We start from the raw sequence: 19,765 nt of genomic DNA on the forward strand, positions 1-19,765 counted from the left end.
CTAATACTGTAGACCTGGTCCCTGGTATCAGCTTCCATTGTACTATGCAGAAGTTGGTCAGTACCTTTCAAGACAGGGCTTATTTTTGCAGGGTGCTTGAAGGACTGGACCCATAGATTGGATGTCATTAAGCTAAAGGCAGTGCCTGAAGAGCAACATAAGTAGGTGCAGCAAAAGCCTGCACTAAAGTCCTGTGCCCTAGCCATTCCAATGATGGGGGCTATATCATTAGCTGTGTGATAAAGGGTAGATTTTGCCTTCCCATTCCCCTCATTCCTCACTGAACAGAAACCTGACTGTGCAAGCTCTTTGTTCCAGACCTCTTTGGCCCCAGAACTGCCAGCCCATTACCCCTTGCTTTGGACCTGCTGGCTCCTGACCCCACTTTGCTTTTGCCTCCAGTCTAGACTGGTCTTCTGAGACTTGGTTTCTGCCTCGTGATTTTTAGTTTGCTGATAGGTCCTTTATAGCTACAGCTGCTGATTCCTGACTCTTAACTCAGTCTGGATCTTGTCTGTTCCTAACCTTCCCTGGGTTATGACTTTCTAGGGCCAAGCCCTGACTGTCCATATCCTGGTCAAACCCCTGACAATAGGGCAAACTTACTTGCACAAGAAAATTAGAAAAGTTGAGCGCCACTGTATTCTGAGAAATAGTGGGCATATCTACACGAGACGCTACTGTGCAGTCGTTACTGTGCATTTATTTCGTATTTGCACTAGCAAGCATGAAATAAATGTGCAGTAACCAGAGTTACTGGGCAGTAGCACCAGCAAAAATCTTTTAGGTGATGCTACTATGCAGTAACCTAATAATACTGCACAGTAACATATTAGCACTGTCTGTGCTGTGATGAGCTACTGTGCAGTATTTATCAGCTACTGAGCAGTCAGTGTCTCATGTAGACATGCCCAATAAGGCCAAGGGACTACTTGGATATCCTGTGCTCTGTGGAAGAAGCCTCAGTCCTATTCAACAGCTGGGCAGGATCCGTATCTATCAAGAGAACACTAAGAGGACTAGCTGTCACACCAAGAGAGCATCACAACCTTCAATGCAACCAAGGTAGAATCAGGCCATGACAGGAGATATGACATGACTGCTGAGTATCCAGAATATTCATCTGCATCAAAGTGGAAGGAAACCTTCTGAAACAGGGCCTGGTCTGACAAATATTTGAAAGATGTCTGATACAAAGGAAAGTGCAAAGATAAATCCATGGTCTCATTGTGCTCAGTGTGAGCAGGAAACATGCTGATACTGCCTTCTTGGGTACGTGCAGTTTTGCTCTGAATGAAAGGCTTATTTCTTCCCTTTATCACTTGAAATACTTTTTCTGGAATGTTCCCAATTTGATATGAATTCATATGAATTCACATAATATCAAGTCCTTTATTTTCAGGCTCTTCTAATGGCAACTAAAGTCTCCATAAATTAGCACTTTGGCTAGTCAATGATTACCCATGGCCAAAACCAAATTCAGGTTGCAAGGGACAATACATGTATGAAGTTTGCAGTAGAGAAAAAAAAACATGGAAAATGCGTGGGGAGCTAAACAAACTGACCAACTGATGTGCATTTTTCAATGGGAGAATTCAATATCCCAAGGAGAACACTAGGTCAGGTTTATATTCAGTGGGGAAAAAATATTTAAAGGAACAAATCTTTAAAAAATTAGTTCCAGATTGGAACTAGGTGTCAATATATTGAAACTATAATGACAAATCTGGAAAAAAAATAAGAACTAACAAAATATGTTTTTCAATTATGTTCATTTCCTTTCATCTTGTATATAAAATACTGAATCAATTTATAGGCAAGTAAAATATAATATATACAAATTAATATTATAAGAAATATATTGAAAATAAGTTACTTGAAAGTATGCTGTCAAAACAAAATGTGCTCGTATAGTTGAATCTAAATATTTTGACTTTTTCATCCATCAAAAAATTTCATCCAAATTGACATATTCCCACAAAACATTTGGATATTGAGAAGACAGGTTTGCTTGGTTTTCTTCCCCCAAGAGGAAATCATTCTGTTGAAATTTTTTTCAACCATCTACAATATATCCAAGGATTCTCTCAGAGCCCTTGAAGGACACATCCATTACACTTTGACTGCTTAAAGCCAAATAGCTCATATTTCACATTTTCCTTTAGGATAAAATATTCATTGCATTTACAAAGTGTCCTAGTACAATCTTCTCTATTGCCTTTATCAATAAAAGTATCAATAATGTCACATGCATGGTTACCATTCCGTTGAAGAACAATTGTTCATTTTTATTATCAGTAATATTTAAAGAAATTAGAAGCTGAAGCCTTTGTCACTTAAGAAGGACCTAATCCTACAGCTCTGTCACAAATTATTGCAACCGAGAAGGAGCTCTGCCTCAGTGGGGACGACACCTGATTCAATCCTAAATTGTTGTTTTCTGTATTAGTAATGTCTAGGGGCCTCTTCTGCAATAGATTGCTTAATGAGTCAGCAAGTCCTAGCAGAGAGTATGCTGGACTGGGACCTGGGAGATCAGCTCTACCACTGACCTTCTGTATATGACATTTGGCAGGTTACTTCATCACGCTTTGCCCAGGTTTCCCCTCTGATTCTTTGTCTATTTAAATTATAAGCTTTCTAAAACAAAGATTGTTCATAATACCTAGGACAATGGGCATCTGGACCCTCTAGACAATAGAATAACCAATTAATTATTAATACAGTGAAACCAGCTAGAGTACTTCCCCAATGGGTAACTCTGGGAGCAACTGTACCTTAAAACTTGTAACCGGCAATGAGTTCTGGCAAAGACTCTGTCTTAAAATAGAATTGTGTAGATTGAATTTAGTGAAATAAAAATGTATCCATGATGAAACATATACTGGACCAATCAACTTCTTCAGTTTTTGTTTTTCAAAAATGTAGAGGGGAAAAGGAATGATAATATTTGCCCTTTCACCATAAGAATGGGAAAGCAGGTGACTCCCCATCACTTTGATTGAAAAGGTTTAGCAACGTGTGTTAAAACACCTCACATGTTTGCTGATTAATGTCTACACATTTCTAGGATGGAAATAACGACATATCATGCAGTGCTGAATAGCAGATTTTCAAGGAACAAAGGGATACAGATACATAACTTCTGCATATCAGAAGAGGGCACTTTAAGGAGAAAAGATGATGCTACAAAGACACACACCATTTATAAAATCTTTAAACATTGGCTTCAGCAAAGTAGCTACAAGAAATGCCCTCAGAGATACAAAATCTAAGAAAAATAGTACTGGCATCTAATTACACTAGTGCAGTTTGCTGCTTTTATCTGTAATTGGACTGTATAGTCTTTCATTCTAATTTACTTTACATCTAAACTGTGATAATCAAGACAAGCAGAACAGAATGGCCTGTAACTGGCTATACCACTGACACCAGTTAATGCCTAATTATAACAACTAAATTAAAGATGTGACTGTAAAGAGGTTGAGTATCAGTTTGAAGCATTTAATTCTGTAGAAAGAAGTAGAGATTTTAAATCCTAAGTAAAAAAAAAAAAAATCAATATTATGGCTCATTATATTGGTATTGCTAAACAGATTAATGAAATTAAGTATTTTTTTAAGTTTTATCATGATGTAAAGATGCCTTTTAATGAAGAACCACTACAAAGAAGGAAATTCACATTCCAAACCAATTTATAAAACAATCTAATCTGGACAAAACAGTATGGGGAATTGACTTTCTTATGATATCTCTGCAGGTTGCATGATGAGCAACATGACTGCAGATTTACCACTTCATTCTGAAAGAAACATGCAAGCAGCGTAAAAACAGAGTGTAAAATGGAGGGGAAATCAAAAATCTTCTTGGCATAAATCTAGTTTTTAATTATAACCTTTTTCAAAACTCAAAATACAAATTCATTCCCTTAGAAAGGCAGGTTAGCCAAAAGAATAATGTTTCCTGTCAGAATGCACGCAAGTAAAGAAAAGGAGTTTAGGATCCTTCAGCACTGTTGAACTGTAGCTAGTATAAATTTTAAACACTCTATCTCAGAGAATACAATGTAAATTGGTCATCTACACATTCATTGACTAGTTAAGAATTAATTTGCTGGGAGCTGAAATAGAAGAAACAATAAAAATTTTCATTGTTAGTACCTTTGCTAAAATACTCTGTAATACTCTACCAGTAAGCAAAGGACTTAAATGACAAGCCAGTTTGATGATCCTGGTGCAGAAAGGGCAAGAAGGTGTAAAAAATATTTGATATAGAGAGTAGTAACAGAACATCAGCCAAACAAAGTGTTAAACTGCTGAACTTACCAGCAGCACCATGTACCCTATATGGCCTGGGCCCTACATACCTAAGAGACCGCCTCTTCCATTGTGTGTGTATGATACTTTAATATTTCATCTGTTCTTATGACTTTTGGGAGGAGAGCAGTTCAGAAATCAAAAAAATCAAATAAAAATAAAAGTAAATTATATTTTGCTAGAGGCAAGGATTTTATGGGTGATATCTCTTATCAGACAAACTGTATAAAACTCGTGCATTTTTCCTGAACTATCACAACTATAACATCACCCCGATATTACCACAATATTTTTCAGCTTTCACCATGTGTGGAATAGTCTAAGGCAGAGGGTTCATCTTTAAGTTAAAGAACCAGACTTGCCCATCGGGATTCAGCTCCCAATTCTACTACTTACATCCTTTATGATCAGAAAGTCACTTAACCTTTCTGTGAGCCATTGTAAAATGGGGATAATGATACCACTTTTCTCATATGCTTGGTTTATTTTTTAGACTGTACTCCTGCAGGGGTAGGGCCCATCCTGTGTGTCTGTACAGGGACTCACTGTCAATTATTGCTCGGGTGATACTAGAGTATAAAATTCTATATTGCTGAAATGAAATTTATTGTAATGAAAATGAAAGTCATTTGAGGGACTAGAAAATTCCAAATCCTGTGTCATTTCTGTGGCACCCATATGGTACTGATGGGTCTCAGGGCCCCTCTACACATCCAAGTAAAGGTGCAATGGGATCTAATGCACAATCCACAAAATCAGGTATCCTGCCATGCCACACATGCACAGCAGGAAGTGCAACTGTGGGATCATGCGTTAAATTCCACTGTGCCTAATCACCAGTCCAGGGGAAGCTCGGGATCATGATCCCATGCTGCCCCTGCACCAGCTCCCAGGGCTACGAGCCCTGCAGCTGACAGAACTCACAGCGAGGGCAGTGTTTCCCATGGTACCGCCACTGCGAACCCCACAGCTGACAAGGCTCACAGAGAAGGCAGCACCAAGACTGCTACCACTACTCTACTGCAAGCCTTGTCAGCTGCTGGAGCCCTTGGCCACACATTCAACTAATGGTGTGATTAGAAACAAGCCACAAAGTTGTTACACATTTTTTGTGGAATAACTTTGCAGTTTATTACTTGTTTTCTCATACCATTAATTGGCTGAACACATAGCTGGGTCTCAGCTTAAAGGGTGCCATGCTGCTCAAGCCCCTGAAAAAAACCTAATGGATTAACTCCTTTGACACCTTCATTTTAGCATTAAGACTAGGTCATATGATATAGCAAGGAGGAAGTGGAGGATGCACCCACTATTTGCATTAACACTTCTTCAGGGACTAGAATATGATGGAAAAGGATTATATTTAGATATTTTAGAAGTAAAATAGAATTTAAGCCTTACTGTTCTTGCCTCTGCTAATTAGGAGACTGATCAAACAGAGCATCTGCAGTCTTCTGCAGGAGCCCCAGTTTACCAAGTCCTGCTTCAAAAAAACAGCAGCAGACATAGCATCTCAGATTTGTTTGTATTATTATTCTTATTACAAGCAGATAGATGTGACCTTTCCACTTTGTTTATTGTATAGTAAAGAGTAGCAGAAGGATAAATCCCAGAAAGAATGACTTCTATTTAGATCACAAAAATTTAGTTCCATTTAGATGCTTCCATTTAGATAAAAAAAAATTAAAACACAATCTAAAGATCATCAATGGTTTTTTCTCCCCTTCCACCTATTATTTAGTAGCAATGAACTAGTGTTTTAATTTAATGTTGTGGATTAAAATTAAGTGCCAATTCACAGCAAAATGAACAAAGAAAGTATGACCATCTTTTTACTGAAAATGAAACTGAAGCGGTTTTACGTGCAATGTCATGGCCACACTTATTTATAAAGAATAATAATTCTAATTGTAATATTGTAGAACACATACATATTATAGCTCTTTTCAATGGTAGTCACAAATAAGCAAAGTTCAAGCAACCTTATGTGCCTAATACATTCTCCCAAGTTTCCTTCAGTTTCATAAACTTAATATGTACAATTAGTGTGGTTTGGCTTTCAAAAATACTGGATAAGAAAATAACTTAAGTAGAAATACATGCAGAGTTCCTAGCTCTGTTATAACCAGGACTTCTTTCAGGTTCTCTACATTTCTGCTGCCACTGAAAATAAATATCAAATCACAACATGACTATTTCTTATTTGAATTTGATAGTATGAATGATAAAAGATCAGTGACATAGATTGTCACTTGTAAAAATGTGTCTTGTTTATTTTTAATAAGTCAGAAACAGAAAGCTCAATTACTTAGAAAGAATGCATTTCATAGCAAACTGATCAAATAAAAAATGATATAGGTTTGTATCTTGGCTTTAAGAGATGTTTAAAATTTCTAGTATTCTACACTTCAGACACTGATCTTCTAAGGGTCTTCTATTTCCATCTGTTTCATTCTGCAATTCTCAAGAAGTGTTTTTTTTGGAAAAGTGTAGGAGTCTGGCATTAAAAATGACTATGAAACAGACCTTACTAAATCATATTGGTATATTTCTACTGTAACTAGTGACTTCCCATTAGTCTGCGTCTTATTAAGCATTCATTTTTACTATACCAAAAACATTACTAATACAACACAACAAAAATCAAGATGTAATAATATTTCAATGTTTTTTCCTTGTGTGACAATACAGAAGTCGTATCTTACCTTGTAAGATAGACGTGATAAACAGGCAATGGTTCTGAATTACAGACATACTGAAGTAAGGCACCAACCGCAGTTTCAAATGTCCTAGAATAAAAAATGAACAGAAAGGGAGAAGTGGACAGGTACTCTATTTCACCTACTACCAGATTTTTTGTTAATTATCTACTGTGCTGGACTTGTGCCATTACCAACTTTCTAACAGCTCATGTTCAAGAAATTAAAGGAAGGGCACATTCAACTGAGGTCGAAAAACATTTCAAAAGCCTTTTTGTATAAGCGGTGTGCAGTTTTAACCTTTTATCCATGCATGTAGAAGTAGCAGTTTATTACAGAGCTCCAAATCAAGAGGAAGAGCTTGACTAGGAACTCTGTAGAGAGCTGGCTTCATTGCAGGCAGGTCATGCCTGACCAACCTCATTCCCCTCTATAATCAGGTAACATACCACCTGGATAAGGGAGATGAGGTTGATATCATATACTTGGATTTCAAAAAGGCCTTTGACTTGGTCTCCGATGACATTCTCATGGAAAAATTGGGGACCTGTGGCCTCGACAATGGTCAGGTGGCTAGATAACTGGCTCTGAGAAAGGACCCAGAGAGTATTAATAGATGGAACTGAGTCAACATGGTACATGGTGACCAGTGGCATCCCTCAGGGTTCAATATTTGGGCCAGTGCTTTTAACATATTCATTAATTATTTTGATTCAGGTGTTGAATGGATACTAGCAAAAGTCACGGATGACACCAAATTATGGGGGACTGCAATCACGCTAGAAGTTAGGCTGAGGATTCAGGCTGACCTGGACAGGCTTGCAAGGTAGGCAGATCAAAATCTGATGGCATTTAACACCAAGAAATGTAAAGTGCTCCATCTGGGGAGAAATAACCCACAATGTGCTTGTAGGCTCAGTGGTGCTACACTTGCTAGCACCACAACTGAAAAAGACTTGGGGGTCATGATAGACCTTAAAAGGAACATGAGCCACCAATGTGATGTCGTAGCTGGCAAAGCAAATAAGACACTGGCATACATCTACAGATGCATCTCAAGCAAAACTAAGGATGTCATCCTCCTGCTCTACTCAGCTTTGATGACGCAGCAGCTGGAGTACTGCATCCAGTTCTGGGTGCCGCAGTTCAGGAAGGATGTGAAGAAGCTTGAGAGAGTCCAAAGGAGGACCATGCATATGATTAGAGGTCTGGAGAGCAAGCCATATGAGGAGAGGCTGAGAGACATGGAACTGTTCAGCCTGGAGACGAGAAAATGTAGAGGGGAATTGGTGGCAGCCTATAAGTATATAAGGGGTGCATACCAGGGCCTGGGGGAGCATCTGTTCACCAAGGCACCCCAGGTGAACAGATGACAAGAAATAATAGTCACAAATTGCTAGAGGATAGCTTTAGATTGGACATAAGGAAAAGCTTCTTTATGGTTCAAGTGTCCAGGGTCTGGAACAGACTTCCCCCAGATGTGGTACAAACACCTACTCTGGAAATCTTTAAAAAAGTCTGGACATTCACCTAGCTGGGGTCATCTGACCTCAGCAGTATTTCCTGCGCAAGTACAGTGGGGCTGGACCTGCTGATCTCATGAGGTCCCTTCCAGCCCTTAACATCTATGAATCTATGAATGTACCAAGCCACAGTAATGAACAATATTTTAAACAGACATTGACTGAAGAGTTCTCTCTGAGTACCTGTCAGGGATATTTGAGTAGTCATATGTAACTGCAAATACCAGGTAGGCCTATAACAGAGGTCAAGATGCTGGAGTATAGGGATGTGACTGAACGCCTAGGGCAACACAGAAGCAACAACCAGTTGCTGCTGCAATCACAAATACAAACATGTAGCTGCTGGTAACAGCTAATTTTTCCACCTGACCCCGCAACTCAGCACCTGGAGTGGTTGCCCCTATTGTCCCTCCCCATTCTCACCTCCACCCCACAGTTACCCCATGTCTGCTTACAACTCCTTCAAACTTTGCATAGGTTTTGTCCTGGACTTGACCTTATGCTTTCCAGCTCAGCCTTATTTCTACTGTTTTCATCACTATCAGCCCAGGGAAAAAAAGAATACTCACACTTGATGTTAACATAATGCAATTGATGTGTGTATCATACTAATACTGCAGTAGTAAAAATGAACAATATTACAAAAGAATACATCAAAATGGTAAATTGCAAAAGTAATAAAAAGGAAAATTCAATTCCAATAGAATTAGATGTTCCTTTCCCCACCCAATTCTACTTTTGACTGAACCTTCAGTATGCCACACAAAGCACAGAGGAGAAAAGTGAATGGTATCTTGTCCAAATGTATTAATGAAGATAGTCCCCAGGTGAATGGTAATACTATCCATCTTTTATGGGCAGGCAGATACAAGAGTTTAAACTGCTCTTTCTGAGTAGTTTAAAGACTTCTCTGAATTAAAGGTTTATTAAATTACGATATAGTCCCAGCAGTAAGTGCCAGTCACTTCATACACCTGAAATAGCAAATGCTAAAAACTCTTCCATAAATCTGTCACACAACATTCCTCCTTCTCATGCCAAATGGAAAACCCCAGTAAGGAGTATGATATTCAACACACCTGAAACATCTATGCCCATACCCTCACATTTTTCAAATCACACAAGCAGCCCCTAATTTGTGATACATATCTATGTGAATGATAGCAAAGGTGGACAGAAATGGGACAGAAATTTCACTTGCAAGTAAACAAACTTAAAAACAAACTTCCATAAAATCAGACAAAGGGTGAGAGCTGTTGGAAACCCTGAACAGAATACTCAATTCCTAATTATCCAGACTGCATGTATCCTAAGCAGCCTGTTTAAATCTGAATTTCTAATGGACGTATAGACCTATAGACCCAGGAAGCTCCTGCATGAGAAAACCTCTAAGAAAAGAATACAGTTGATTCTGCAGATGTGTTTATATGTTGCAAGGTGCATGCCTTTGCAAAGTGACTCAAGCAATTGCTTCAAAGTCCAAAAGAATAGCAAGATCTAGTTAATATGACAAACTCCAGCCTCTGCTGAGCACTGGAAGAGGTGCAAGATATAACGCTATTCAAGCAAAAGCAATGGTGGCTGCAGCCACAATACAAATATGTAAGAGTGGAAAAAGAAGAGGCATGTTTTTGCCTGGTGATGCCTTTCATAGATGGCATATGGCCAAACCCAGCACCTCTTAAAAACATCAGGACTGATACCCTCTTAGTGCCACTGGCTGATATAAGCTATAACACCAACTTAGTGTTGTGATCTATCCTTCATTCCCACCTCATTACAGGCTATTTTCATGACTAGTATTCCTTCTTTCATAGTGAGCACAGAGCACCACAGACCTATAAAGACAAAAAAGGGGTCTGAAAACATTTGCTCTCCTAAGCTAATTAATCATGAAAATGACTGAGCAAGTCAATTTTTAAATTGTTAAAGCAGAAAATATATCAATGAAGTCCTATATTTACTTGGTTTCCACTTAAAATATAAACAGTCTGAAGAAGGGGGAGAGGAAAGGCCAAACCCAGAAGAACATACAGTAGTTTTTACATATGTGCTGCTTATATACCTAAGCAGGTAGACCCAGCAGTTCTACGATCCCCAAACTCCAATGTTAGCTGAATGAAAATTATTACCTTAATAGAATTAATAAACAGAACCACTAGAGAAAGGAAGTGCTATGAAAAAAACTCATTATTTGTTTTTGGTTAACCCTTCTGCATGCTAAGAATTGATAGTTGTCTCCAAGGACTTTGTTTTCAAATAACATTAACCATCATCAATACATGCCACCTTGAGAATGAATTAGGATATATGCATCCTGCCAATTAAATAGGCCAGTCTGTACTTGTGGGGGATGTTCTGCCATCCAGATCTCTGATGACAGGAAATTGTGATGGAAGTGTGTTCCAGATGCCTTACATCGGTCATCCTGACTCATTCAGCAGCAATGGCAATAATTTGAGTATTATCAAGGGAATATATTATTCACAGATAACTACTGAAATCTGTAGAATGAAACAAATACTCAGTTTTTGCTACTCTCTGAATGGCCTTTCGATAACGCTAAGCTTTATTCCAAGGGCTGCTTGGTTATTACATTTGTATAATTTCAGTTTCATTTACTGTTCTTTAGCTCCTTCTCCATAGTCCCCAGTAGGCTCACTGTTTGGGTTACTAAAGGTGGGTGTGAATATACCTCTTTGAAACCCCATTGCTTGGAAGGCAGGATTTCCTTCACTTCTTAATTGCTTGCATCTCTTTGGTCATAAATAAGGTAGAACTGGAAAGGGTTATATAAGCACTGTATAAAGTGGAACATACTGTTATTCATTTAGATATCTGACGTAAATCCAACCTGTCCATTGCTCTGTCCAAGAAAGTTCAGTGCAGCAACGGAGAGACATAACAAATATTTTTTACCCCCTGGGTGGCAGCAGTAGCCAGGCCATTCATGGTGGTGCCCTGCTTACTCACCCCTATTTATGCTACTACAGCAATGAAATTCTCACTCATTATGACAGTCTGACTGAGTTTGATGACTCAACAGGTTAGCTGGTTAAAGCAGGTGCCACAGAAGAGGTATTATTCTGAAATTATACTTAAAACTGAATTCAGCAACAAAAACATATAGACATATATTTGTATAGAGACAAAGTTAGCTATGTTAATCTGATGTCAAGTAGAAGGCAGAGTAGATTTGCACCTTACAGGCTGAAAAAAGATATATTGTACAAAGATAGATAGATAGATAGATAGATAGATAGATAGATAGATAGATAGATAGATAGATAGATAGATAGATAGATAGATAGATAGATAGATAGATAGATAGATAGATAATACCTCTTTGTGCAATTGGTATAGTTAAATTACAGTATATTAAGTTCTTCTCAGTTACCTGGTTGCTCTGTAAAGTGAAATTCTACTTTGTCATATATAATAGTATTAGTTACATTATTAATTAGTGGTGATTACTCCAATCCAGCAGACATCATGTGTATCAGTGTCCCCGCACTGAAAAATGGTGGTTGGCTGCTTTAACTAAAGCTCATTCAATGAGCTTTAGTTAAAGTGCCCCACTGCCATTTTTTTATGTGGGGACGCTGATACACGTGACACTCTGGGTGCTTTAATTGGAGTGGTACTCAGAGCTCCTCTAATTAAAGCCCTCCCACACACACACATACTCCTGAAGCACATCTATAAACATCCCCTATTTAGGCCTCAGTTAATTACTCCTTTAAACTGAAGACTCCAAAAGCTTGCATGGCCACAGGGGTCTCTGTCGTGAAGTTAAGAAATCTTCCAATTTGGTAAATTCACAGCAGTTTCCAGAAGTGCTGCTAATGGCTATAGGGAAAGATAGAGAAAAAAGTAATGCTGCTTGGCAAGTTTTTAATGAATCTTTAAGCTAATTGTATTAAAAAATAAATTTAAAAGATTGACATGGAAATTAAATATTTTGAAAATGTCAAAATGATAAACCTTCAATTAAACAACACATGTTTTTGTATTTTGGATTGTTAGTTCATGAAAATTTTCCAGATTTCATATACTGATCCCCATATAAGATAGGGAAAAAATTCAATAGGTATAATATTGTGCAATTAATTAAGTTCTGTAATAATACACCCATTGCAAGAGATTGGTAAGCCATATATAACTGAGGCAGGTATGTAGATTAATAGCTGCAATATTTGGTGTCATGCCTTAATTATGTGCCATTCATGGTGAATAGGCAGGATACTACAGAGTACAAAAGAAGGGTGTAAATTACAGTACTGTTCAGAAGTTATAAAATACAATGTCATAATTCAATCAACTGAAGCGTTAGTAATGAGTTGGACATAACTGCTACAATATTATCAGAGTAAGAGACTTGCTTTCAGTAGTAATTAATATCTCATTTTCAATCTTCAAGTATTACTTTGCCCATTTTTTTGTTTTTTTCCTTTTAAAGCAATCTCAAATGCATCTATCTACTTCTTCCAGTCCTTGGAGATGGCCCTTCAGAAATGATATCTATTGACAGTGCAACTGGTTTAGTTAAATTGCAGTCTATTAAGGTCAGCTGGTGAGTGTCCTTTAGTCAAAATACATGTTAATGTCCACCTTCCCAATACCAGGTAATGTCATTCAACAATGTCCACAAGAAATTTCTAATAGAAATGGTTTAGGAAAAAAAATTTCAAAATAGATATTAATCACTATAACTGTAGATCTGCTTTATATGTTGGAGAGTAATTACATCCGTTGCTTTTATTTAATCTGTCTCATTAATTAAGCCAATTTACATCCAATAAAGGGCCATATAGCACATTACACTTTGGAATGCTATCTGCACATAAAACACAAGAGTCCAGTGTTCAAGCAATAAAATGCATGCTAAATGTGATCACACTGTGGCAGTTTTGTGGGAAGAATGTGTCCAGATCATATTAAGTAACACACGTTTGGCTATTTTGGAACTGCTCCATAGAGATAGTCTGAGTTCAAGATTCTGGTGAGGTGTGAGGACTGGGACCAACAATCAGCTGATTGTTGGTTCCAGTCCCAGCACCATTGAGGGGTCTTGAACCAGCTCCAGTAGTTTACAAAGGCTATGACCAACAATCAGGTGATTGTCAGACCCAATTCAGCACTACACAAGAGTTGTTGGCTCAAGACTGCCGGTGGAAAAGACCCAGCTCACCCCATGAATCCAACCAAGTGTCAATCCAGTGCCAGGAGCAGCACCCTCTCCCAGACATTGCTGCCTGTGCCTCCCTCCTCCCAAAGCCAATGGAAGAGTCCAAGTATGCCCTGGTGTGCCGAAGACAAGTGCTCATGGGATGGGCAATGCTGGGAATGCAGCAAGGAGAGCACAGGCTCAAGGCATGTGCGTGGACATGCAAGCTGCTGTGTCAAGTGCCAGAGTCAGTGCTGGCAGTAGGGGGCAGGAGCTGGACCCAGCACTGTCCAGAATGGGCTGAGAAAATAGTAAGCATTACTGTACAACTACTCAGGACATGTGTTAACTTTTAATACAGTATGGCAATGCTTACTACTATAAAACACACAGAGCAACAAGGCCCGAAGAAACTGGTTTCAGCCTACCTGTTACATTTAAGCTTTTCCCTTTGCCTAAGCCTTTTGTTGTGTTCTCTGAGTTTTTGAACTCATGCAAATCTCATAATCTGTGCAGTGACTTTTTGAAATACCACAGTAGTGGAACTAATACCAAAAGGCATTCACTTAAATTTATAATGTCCAAATGGTATATTAAAAGTCATTAGCTTAGAACCTGACTCATCTAACTTTACAAAGCCAACAGACATGTCCTAGATCTGCTACTAAAACTATTTGTGCTCCTTAGACTTTAGCTGTCAAACCTCTGATTGTTTTCATTAAATAACATAAATATTTTAAAATTATATGGATCAATCCATATCTTTACACTATTTTCATTTTTCATTAAAAACATATAAAAACTACAGATTGGATTTATTCTATCTTTTTAATAACTCAGTTTTCCACGTCACCAATCTGAGTTTTTTTCCTCATCTTTCAAGGAAAAGGATGGAGATCAGTGGCATTACTTATTTGAAATGCATCATTCTCCGTCTTCCTCCTACCTAAGAAAATATTAAATAATTTTTCTTTTCTCTATGATTCAGTGGCATCTGCAAAGTCCAGGTGGTGGCACATATATAGCTACATTTATTTCTTGGAAAGTTATTAATTTAGGGTGCTCCTTTTAGGAAAATGTATGAGTTAGTAGTCACATACACATATCCCACAACTTCCTTATGAAGCAAAAATTGTTTTAGATATTTGTATTTAGATATTAGATATTTGGGTAATTTTGTAATTCATGTCTGAGAGACAAAGTACAGTATTTACCAAAACTCAATGATTTGAGCTTTAAACCAATGTTGTATGCATCAACTGGTTTATAAGCACTCTCAAAAATAAAAATAAAAATTGCTTCCCAAAAGTGAATTTTTTCTGGGGATACAGAACTTTTCAAACTGAACCAAAATCTGTCAGATGCTCTATCTTCCTCTCTTTTCCCTCCGCATTTAAACAAATATTAATAGAGCTTCCACTTACAGAAACTTCTTTGCTTACGCTTTCTCTACCATGAAAACAATGTTAAATTGTTACTTAGAGTGATGACATTTTCTGTAACGCGTCTTCACAAATCTAGTAGTCCTTGAGGAAAAAAAAGTTCTTTTTTTAAATTCATTGTAACTTTCCAAACTATTCAATATTTACTAAAAAACTCAGCAGGTGAAGTATGGAGAAACATACTTTCTTTAGACAAATACTTTTATATTAAATATCAGGGCACTCAGCTCACTTTGAGCCTGTTCAGGTTCCTGCAAAAATATTTGGTTGATCCTGAATATATTCTGACATTGAAACATAAGAATTTACATAGTCACTCTCATGTTCTACCACATTTGTACCTCTACTTAAAGAGCACAGCTCAAATGATCTGAACCTTTTGGGAAGGCTGGCTAAACTAGCAATGGTTCAAACAATCATTCATACTTAGATCGCATATTTCACAGATTCATAGGATCATAGGTTTAACAGGAAAGTAGGGCTAGAAGGGACCTCATGAGGTCATCTAGCCCAATCCCTGACGAAGGCAGAAGCATGCCAGCCAAGTGTCTGTCCATCCTGCTCTTGAAGATTTCCAAAGATAGAGATTCCACAATTTCTCAAGGTTCCCTGTTCCAATGCTTGACTATCCTCGTAGTAAGAAAGTTCCTCCTGATGTCCAACCTAAATTTCTTCTGCTACATCTTGAGCCCATTGCTCCTATGGCCGCAAAGAAAAGCCCATCTCCATCCTGTCTGTAAACACCCTTCATATATTTGAAGAGTTATCAAACCCCTCTTCAGTCTTCTCTTCTCCAGCCTAAATAACCCTAGGTCATACAGCATTTCCTCACAAGTCTTGCTTCCCAGACCTCTAATCATTTTTGTTGCTCTGTACTGGACTCTTTCCAAACTGTCCATCTCCTTCATGAAGGATGGGGCCCAAAATTGGACACAGTACTCCAGGTGAGGCATCTACATGTGCCCCCAACTATGCAGTTGTTACTACGCAGTCATTTAGTACTTGCTGAGTCAAATACAGGGGGACACAGCAGGAAGATGCAGGGGAGCACATGATTTCTGCACTCATACAACTGCTCCAGGCAGAAGCCATCACCATGGCCCAGCAGGTGAGAACTAGCATGAGAGGGAGCTCAGCACTGCAAAGCAAGGGGGGACAGAGCCGCAGCTGGACCCACATCTTGGTGAGTGAGTGGGCAGGGGGTGCTCTAATTTTCCATGATTAAAAAAAAATTAAATGCTAAAATGTATAGGAATTTAGAACTGAATTTATTATAATTATTGAGGTAGTGGTAGGCTTCCAAATTGCTTTAAAATTGTAAATATATCAATAAAACCTTGTGTTCAACTGATTAGATATAGATGATATAGATATAGATATAGATATAGATATAGATATAGATATAGATATAGATATAGATATAGATATAGATATAGATATAGTGGTGTTTCATTTCAATCATGGAAAAACACAGATTTTGGGATTTTTAATCAGAGAATTTCAGGAGGAGGGGGGGTATCAGAGATTTTGGAATATTTAAACAGAGAAAATCAGGACCCCTGCTGATCACCTTGCTCTTCTCCTGGTGCTTCATAATAGATTGCTGGCCAGCATAACCAAAGCTCAGCAGCTCTGTGCCACAGCATAGTAAATCGTATCATACTAGATTGGAAAGCTACAAAGGTCTTTCAAGTAAGGCTCTTCCTTTACTATCTGGATGATTTATGTAGTTGTACAACAAATATCAAAATGGAGCCATGGCCTAATTGAGGTCTATGGTGAATACTATAATATAAGGGTTAAATACATTAGTAATAATGACAGGCCAGGACCCTGAATATTCCAAGCTTAGAGCACAGGGAAGATATTCTCTGTCTCACTGGCCAGTGAGCTAACTGGAGAGTTGAAAGGACAAACTCAAACTTCAGTTTACTAGAGTTAGTAAACTGGGAACACAAAGCTTATCAGATAGCACTTTAGTGTGTGTATTTTACACACAAACACAAACACAGATACACATACTCTCACACACACTCTCACTCTCTCTCTCACACAATAGTATGCGTATATTATAAGTAGATGAATGAGTGATGAGTATTTCTACTTGTAAAAGAGAATATTTTAATTTGACCAGTGGAGGTCAGACAGTAAAACCTCTGTGATAAAAAACAAATTACATTTTACTTTTCTCTAAAATTAAAAGATACATATGAAAGTCGCATAATTCCTTTGGATGCGTCTGATGGGCACAATTTTTTTAAAAATAAAATGTAAAATATAGTAACACAATCTTTTTGACTGAAAATTCACAACAAAAATACAATCTAAAAGGGCAGTATGTATGATTTGTATAAAAGAAATAACAAGGTATAGCCTATTCTTCGCTGTATTTTAAACTTCCATTTATTAAATCTGACGAGAAAATATCAGTAAAAATTAACCTAAAGCTTAACGGCTTATGTAAAAATGCTGTAATAAAAAAAATGTTGCTGAGGTTATTGAACTGTACAATTAAACCCCTCCCACTAAATACTTTTCAGTCTAATTTCTATCTAAAGCTTATTCAGCAAACCCAAATGCCAATGCATTTCTTCAATTTCCACTTCTTTGAACCTGTTAATGTATGAATAAAAAAGGATTTATTTGTGTTATTAGCCACATATAACCCTCTTGTCTAAAAAGTAGCTTTAAATACAAAATTCCTGAGATACACATGAACCTACAAAATATCTGAAAGATCATTTTGATTTTCTTCTGCAAGCTATGTTTGATTTACATCAATTAGGTCTTTCACATAAGGTATCATATAACAGGAAGGCTAATAACCCAGAAATAACCTCATTAAAAAAGACAGCATATCGGTCTAAGCAGAATGAACTCTAAGCAGAAAAATTAGTGACCTGGAAAGTAGCAGGAAGAGGTAATAGCAATGCAGAGAAAAAATACATTCCCATTAGCTAGTCAAAAGTAGAAATCACCAGCAATAAAGTAAAAATACAATAGAAGCATAAGGGGAACGTTTAAAAAATGTTTTTATCTTTTCAAATTCTGTAACACATAATGTATATTTTGCAACTAAGATACTGTCTGAAATTATGTAAGTACTATTAGTTAGGCCCTGGTTTCTTTCAGATGCATGAAACAGTCTTTGGCAGAGTATTATTAGCAAGCCTAATACATTTATATTAAATTATCAGTGCATGATTCCAACATCTATGAATTCATCTATTTTAAGATTAATGGTTAATAATGGGTACATAAGTTAGTTTTACATAGATTCCCTTAATTTAATGTTACCAGCTTGGATTCCAATTCTAGCAACTCTTTTTAAATATTTCTTGTTAATATGCTGAGTATATTTTTATACAGCACAAGTATTTCTTGGTTACAAGAAACTATTTCAGAGGGAAAATGCTTCCCAATTTCTCCTGATAAGATCCATCAAGTGACATAAATGAATCGCCATACCAATCCAGGGCACATGAGAGTAGAACCTGGCCAAACCAAAAAACATGGGATTTGATTACATTTGATTGACAGTTCTGTATTGCATCGTAAATGTAGCAGCATACATACAAAGTTTGTTTTCCCCCAAAAAACAATGGGAACCAGAAACAAAGGAATTAAAACTACTGAGATCTATGCCCATGTTAGAATTCAGATGACTTTATCATCTACTTATCTCTTTTATTTTAAACAGGTAAAAAAAAGGATGGCAAGAGGGAAAAAACAGAACAAGTTGAGAGATATTTGCCTTTATAACAACCTCATCTACATGTGTGCATTTTTACTTTACCATTTAAAGATTTAAATCATCTGCTTCCATCAAATTCAAAACCAAACTATCCCCTTGTTACCAATGGTTTAACTGGAAAATCAAGTTCCATCCAGCCAGCCATGCAGCTCAGAAGTGGTTTAAGCTCCAAGCTCTATGGATCATGGTGGCACTACATCCCTTCATTTCGTCCAGGAATATGTCATTCCTATTTCTATTGTAACTGAGGTTCCACTGGCCACTGACTTTTTTCAGGACAAGAGATTTGTTCAGTACAGAGAGACCTAATATAAGAATGCTGAAGATTCCTGTGAGCTTGTGTACAGCTGTGGATCGATTTCTGTACATTCCTGCTATCTCCCAGGCTAAGGACTGATATTCAAAAAGTCTGAGCCTGGATTGATTCAATCTTTTCAGGTTAGTCTAACCTGCATAGATTGAACCGATTTGCAAGTGAATAGACATTCACTTTTGATTCCAAAATACAGGTACATGCCTGCAGTGGCTCAGGCTAGAAGCTGAGGGGAGCCCTCCTTTCCCTTCCTCAGCAGCCGCAAGACTGGAGAGAACCTGACCTGGGGGCATGGCCAGGCCCCAGCAGGTGGCTAAGTATAATTGGGGAGGAGTTTAAACCACTGCCCTCCCCTGTAGGGACCCCAGATGGGATGTGCCTGAGGGGGAAGGGGGAAGCAGCCCTTGCCAGGCTTGTCCCTGAGGCTAGATGCCTCAACACCTCAAGTGAAGAGGGATGGGGGAATTAAACTCCCCTGTCTCCCATCTCTGGCATGAGGACCCCAGCCAGGGTCTGCCCGGCTTTCCCCCTTGCTCACTGCTCCTGCGGCA

General features: G+C 37.9%; 1 long non-coding RNA gene across 1 annotated transcript in view; it reads right to left on the minus strand.

Moving 5' to 3' along the window:
• LOC109284480 (uncharacterized) overlaps positions 1 to 19,765 on the minus strand; it is a 282,527-nt gene that overhangs the window by 110,425 nt on the left and 152,337 nt on the right. Inside the window, exon 7 of the long non-coding RNA XR_009455286.1 lies at positions 7,022 to 7,105. This is a non-coding gene — a long non-coding RNA (uncharacterized LOC109284480). The remainder of the gene's footprint in view (positions 1 to 7,021; positions 7,106 to 19,765) is intronic.

Source organism: Alligator mississippiensis, chromosome 10, assembly GCF_030867095.1.
Source record: "Alligator mississippiensis isolate rAllMis1 chromosome 10, rAllMis1, whole genome shotgun sequence".
NCBI lineage: Eukaryota > Metazoa > Chordata > Crocodylia > Alligatoridae > Alligator > Alligator mississippiensis.